The sequence below is a fragment of the Sciurus vulgaris genome (genome assembly GCF_902686455.1).
Source record: "Sciurus vulgaris genome assembly, chromosome: 17".
Classification (NCBI taxonomy): domain Eukaryota; kingdom Metazoa; phylum Chordata; class Mammalia; order Rodentia; family Sciuridae; genus Sciurus; species Sciurus vulgaris.
In genome coordinates, this window is record NC_136478.1 from 66,120,745 (window position 1) to 66,127,083 (window position 6,339).

Consider the following 6,339-nt stretch of genomic DNA (forward strand, 5'->3'; position numbering starts at 1 on the left):
GAAGATGATATTTGAACTCATTCTTAGAGGTCAATGAGAATGATGATACAACATATCAAAATCTCTGGGACACTATGAAAGCAGTACTAAGAGGAAAATTCATTGCATGGAGCACATTCCAGAAAAGAATGAAAAGTCAACAACTAAATGACCTAACATTACAGCTCAAAGCCCTAGAAAAAGAACAACAGAATAACAGCAAAAGTAGTAGAAGACAGGAAATAATTAAAATCAGAGCTGAAATCAATGAAATTGATTTCAATTTCAATTTCATTGAAACAAAGGAAACTATTCAGAAAATTGACAAAACAAAAAGTTGGTTCTTTGACAAAGTAAACAAAATAGACAAACCCTTAGCCACACTAACAAAGAGAAGGAGAAAGATGACTCAAATTACTAAAATACATGATGCAAAAGGAAATATCACGACAGACACCACTGAGATACAGAACATAAAGAGAAGCTACACTGAAAATCTATATTCCAACAAAATAGAAACTACTGAAGACATTGACAAATTTCTAGAGACATATGATCCTCCCAAACTGAACCAGGAGGACATACATAATTTAAACAGATCAATATCAAGCAATGAAATAGAAGAAGCTAATAAAAATCTACCATCCAAGAAAAGCCCAGGACCAGACAGATTCTCAGCTGAGTTCTACAAGACCTTCAAAGAAGAACTCATTCCAATACTTCTCAAAGTATTCCAGGAAATAGAAAAGGAGGGTACCCTACCTAACTCATCCTATGAAGCAAATATCACCATCATACCCAAACCAGGAAAAGACATATCAAGGAAAGAAAATTTTAGACCAATATACTTGATGAATATAGATGCAAAGATCCTTAACAAAATATTGGCAAACCATATCCAAAAACATTAAGAAATTGTGCACCACAATCAAGTGGGGTTCATCCCTGGAATGCAAGGATGGTTCATCATTCATAAATCAAAAAATGTAACATATCATGTCAATAGACTTAAGGATAAGAATCATATGGTTATTTCAATTGACACAGAAAAAGCATTCGACATAATACAACACCCTTCATTCTCAAAACACTAGAAAAAATAGGGATACTAGGAACATACCTCAACAATGTAAACTCTATTTATGCTAAGCCCATGGCCAACATCATTCTTAATGGAGAAAAACTGGAACCATTCGCTTTAAAAATGGGAACAAGACAGGGATGTCCTCTTTCACCACTTGTATTCAACATTTTCCTCGAAACTCTAGCCAGAGCAATTAGGCAGACTAAAGAAATTAAAGGGATACGAATAGGAAAAGAGGAACTTAAGCTGTCACTATTTGCAGATGACATGATTCTATATTTAGAGGATCCAAAACCTCCTCCAGAAAACTTCTAGACCTCATCAATGAATTCAGCAAAATAGCAGGCTATAATTTCAACATGCATAAATCTAAAGCATTTTTATACACAAGTGAGGAAACAGCTGAAAGAGAAATGAGGAAATCAACCCCATTTGCAAGAGCCTCAAAAAATAAATAAATAAATAAAAAACTTGGGAATCAATCTAACCAAAGAGGTAAAAGATCTCTACAATGAAAACTACAAAACATTGAAGAAAGAAATTAAGGCAGACCTTAGAAGATGGAAAAATCTCCCATATTCTTGGATAGGCAGAATTAATATTGTCAAAATGGCCATACTACCAAAAGTGCTATACAGATTCAATGCAATTCCAATTAAAATCCCAATGATGTACCTTACAGAAATAGAGCAAGAAATCATTAAATTCAACTGGAAGAATAAGAAACCCAGAATAGCTAAAGCAATCCTTAGCAGGAAGAATGAAACAGGGGCTATTGCAACACTGGAACTTCAACTACACTACAAAGCAATAGTAACAAAAACAGCATGGTATTGGCATCAAAATAGACAGGTAGATCAATGGTACAGAATAGAGGACATGGACACAAACCGAAATAAATACAATTTTCTAATACTAGACAAAGAGGCCAAAAATATGCAATGGAGAAAAGATAGCCTCTTCAACAAATGGTGCTGGGAAACTGGAAATCCACATGCAACAGAATGAAACTAAACCCCTATCTCTCACTCTACACAAAAATCAACTCACAATGGAACAAGTATCTTGAAATCAGACCAGAGACCCCCACATCTTATAGAAGAAAAAGTAGTCCAAATCTTCAACTTGTTGGCTTAGGATCAGACTTCCTTAACAGGACTCCCATAGCACAAGAAATAAAAGCAAGAGACAATAACTGGGATTGATTCAAACTAAATAGCTTTCTCTCAGCAAAGGAAACTATCAGCAATGCGAAAAGAGAGCCTACAGAGTGGGAGAATATCTTTACCACTCATACTTGAGATAGAGCACTAATTTCCAGAATCTATAAAGAACTCAAAAACCTCTACACAAAGAATACAAATAATCCAATCAACAAATGGACTAAGGATATGAACAGACACTTTACAGAAGAAGATCTACAAGCAATCAACAAATATATGAAAAAATGTTCACCATCTTTAGTAATAAGAGAAATGCAAATCAAAGCTACCCTAAGATTCCATCTCACCCCAATTAGAATGGCGATTATCAAGAATACAAGCAACAATAGGTGTTGGAGAGGATGTGGGGAAAAAGGTACACTCATACATTTCTGGTGGGGCTGCAAATTAGTGCAGCCCCTCTGGAAAGCAGTTTGGAGATTCCCTAGAAAAATCAGAATAGACCTACCACTTGACCCAGCTATCCCACTCCTCAGCCTATACCCAAAGGACTTAAAATCAGCATACTACAGAGATACAGCCACATCAATGTTCATAGCTGCTCAATTCACAATAGCCAGACTGTGGAACCAACCTAGATGCTCTTCAATTGATGAATGGATAAAGAAACTGTGGTGTATATATATACAATGGACTATTACTCAGCTATAAAGAATAATAAAATTATGGCATTTGCAGGCAAATGGATGGAATTGGAAAATATCATGTTAAGTGAGATAAGCCAATCTCAAAAATCCAAAAGACGAATGATCTCACTGATAAGCAGATGATGACAAATAATGGGAGGTGGGAGGGGGGCAAGAATGGAGGAAGGAGGGACTAAAAAAAAATAAAAGAAAAATTGATACAGGAGATATCACAACACCAGACATTAAACTATACTTCAGAGCAATAGTAACAAAAACAGCAAGGTATTGGCACCAAAATAGACAGGCAGACCAATGGTACAGAATAGAAGACACAAAAACAAAATCACATAAATACCGTCACCTCATCACCTCATACTAGACAAAGGAGCCAAAAACATGCAATGGAGAAAAGATAGCCTGTTCAACAAATGGTGCTGGCAAAACTGGAAATCCATATGCAGTAAAATGAAATTAAACAATAAAAATCTTTAAGTATTTGACTATAAAACAATAGAATTCTAAATTATTTAAGGGTTAAAGGGGAAGTCTCGAAATGCATGTGACTAAATGAAAACATAATCCAGCACATCAGTACCTTTGTAATGAATCTGAGCAGTAGCAAGACAAAAAGAAAGAGCAAGGCCAGAAATCAATGAGGCCAAGTCAGCGGAGATGGTACATGGGGATCTGCAAAACCCTTCTCCTCCATAAAAGTCATGAGAAGGAGGTGACCTTGTCAGAATCATCCTCTTTCAGAACTCTGCAAATTAACCAAAAGCTTTGGTGATTCGGGATCATTTATTCTATAAAAGGGGTTAAATTTAATTTTTTAAATAAAGTTATAAAATAGAAATAGTTTAGAAGATAATAGGAATGTAGAAAAGCAGATAATGTGAGCTGGATTGATAGAAAAACCCTGCTCACTAACTTTAGGGAGGGCTGGTGATTCACATACCCTCTCTGTAAACACTCAGCTAGTTTCAAGACCCCCCTTGGCACATAAGAAGGTATGAATCTGAACAGAGACTTCAGCTCTGTGTGCACAAGTTCTCCTGGTCACCATGCAAAGACATCTCAGCACCTGTCTGAAGTCATGAAGATTCAAGAATCACCATGTGCTTCCCTCACAGTAGGGATTTAGACACACTTCATGTCTTAACTATTCATACAAGCCTTATTAAGATCTGTTAATGAAAATAAAACCCTAAGTAAGTTTTCAAAGTGGGAACTCTGGAGAGGAAGGAATGCTAAGTTTGGGTTGACAGGACACATGCAGCCCAGGCCTCCTGTTCCCCTACAGGATCCTCTGGCTGGGACAGCCAGGAACTGGCAGGATGGCAGCCAGTGAGTTGACTATTGGAATCATCTTCCTGTCACAGACTGTGGTTGGAGCTCTGGGCAATTCCTCTCTTCTCCTCCATTACCTGGTTCTTTATGTCACTGGGTGCAGGGTAAGGCCACAGACTTGATTCTTTGGCACTTGATAGTAGCCAACTTGTTAACTCTTTTGTGTAGAGGTGTTCCCCAGACAGTGGCATCTTTTGGAGTGACAGGTTTCCTTAGTGATTTTGGATGCAAGCTGATTTCCTATCTTCACAGGGTGGGCAGGGGTGTGTCCATTTGCAGCACCTGCCTCCTGAGCATCGTTCGTGCCATTAAGATTAGTTCTTGGAACTTGAGATGGGCAGAGCTAAAAATGAAGGCTCCCCAGTGCCTCGTCTCCTCCATATTCCTCAGGTGGATAGTGTACCCCCTTGTAAGTGTTATAAATTTTATGTGCAATATTGCAACCAAGGAATGAAACCATCACCAACCAAAATGACTTTGGATTCTGTTCTAGTGTTCATCGTGATACAACCACAGACTCACTGTGTGTAGCATTGCTCTCCTTACCTGATGCCCTGTGTGTGGGACTCATGCTCTGGGTCAGCAGCTCCGTGGTGCTCATCCTGCACAGGCACAAGCACAGAATGCTTGTCATAAGACCAGCTCCCCCAGGTCCTCCCTTGAGTCCAGAGCCATAAAAAACATCCTTCTACTGGTGAGCACCTTGTCTCTTTTTACACACTTTCCTGCAACTTTCATGTTTGTGTGGGTATTCTGAACAACCTGGTCTGGTTCTTGTGGAACACAGTTGTTATTCTTGATGGGTGTTTCCTTCTGCTCATGAGCTGAGACTCCAGTGTATCCGAGTTCTATTTACCATGATACAGAATAGAAGAATGCATGATGTCTTGGGGAACATGTTAATCGTATGCTTTTGCACAATTATTATTTTTGTTCTTAACCAAAAAATTGTAAGAACAGTTATGCACAGTGATATTACTTGTGAGTGATGGTTTACACATAGACCTTGTATTTACATGTTTGCACATGTATATGTGTGTTTGTGCACATGAACATGTGGGCATGCATACAGTTTGGATTATGTTTATAGTTATCAAGCAATATTTTTGAAAAATTATATGTAAGAAATTTAAATTTCTGATTTAAACATACTAATCAATGGTAAGCACTTAAGTGTAAAATCTACTTTCTTTTAAATTTTTGTGATATTCTGCTTAAATTGTTAAAAGACATGGACTCTATTTTTTATTTATCTACTTTTATTTTTGTCTCAGCTATGTCCCTTGAGGGAAATACTAAAGTGAACTTTGTCAAACAAGATTTGTCTTTAGCCAGTGAAATTAGACCTGTACATTTCACTTAACATTGAACATAATGGGAAGCAGTGATGTACTAATGTCCTCTATGACACAGGTTATACTGAATTTCCTTTATTGGCTGTTGTGTTGTTTTCATAGTGCACATTCCATTTTTCAAAAGCTATTCACTGTATAATCTTACTTAAAACACTGTCTACATTGACAACATAAAACACTGGCAATAAGATATTCTGTTACTAGTGAATTTATACATATATATTTACATATATATTCTTATGGACAAGTCAGGCATGTGTTACTCAGCAAAGCTATACCAACCAACCATACACCTTGCATTCAGCTGCTTTGTGAAAAAGCAGTGTCCTTGGTTTATAAGATGACACTCACCTCTTTTATATGTACTCTTTTATATTTGATTTAGAAAATTCTCTAAATTTTAAAATTTGTATTTCCATGTGTTACTGGTGATAGAATTCAACTGCAGGAATTTCATATAGCTAATTTTAGCATTCCTCTCTTGATGTACTCATGATCTGGTTTGGGTATGATTTTTGATTCTCCATAAAGGTTTATGAGTGGAAAACTTCATCTCTGGAGTGTTGTATTTGGTGTTGGAACCTTTGAGAAGTGGAGTCAAGGAGAAGGGTGTGAGGTCCTGGGGCAGTCACCCTGGAAGGGACAAATGCTGTTCTCCCAGAATATATCAGCTCCCATGAGAATGGGAGTTCCACAGCAAGTGCAGGTGTCTCCACCGTCCC

General features: G+C 37.3%; 1 pseudogene across 1 annotated transcript; it reads left to right on the forward strand.

The window, feature by feature from the left end:
• Positions 1 to 4,249: 4,249 nt before the first annotated feature.
• LOC306648545 (vomeronasal type-1 receptor 4-like) lies at positions 4,250 to 4,939 on the forward strand (annotated as a pseudogene). Its single transcript has one exon. The product of its transcript is annotated as a vomeronasal type-1 receptor 4-like (transcript).
• Positions 4,940 to 6,339: the final 1,400 nt, after the last annotated feature.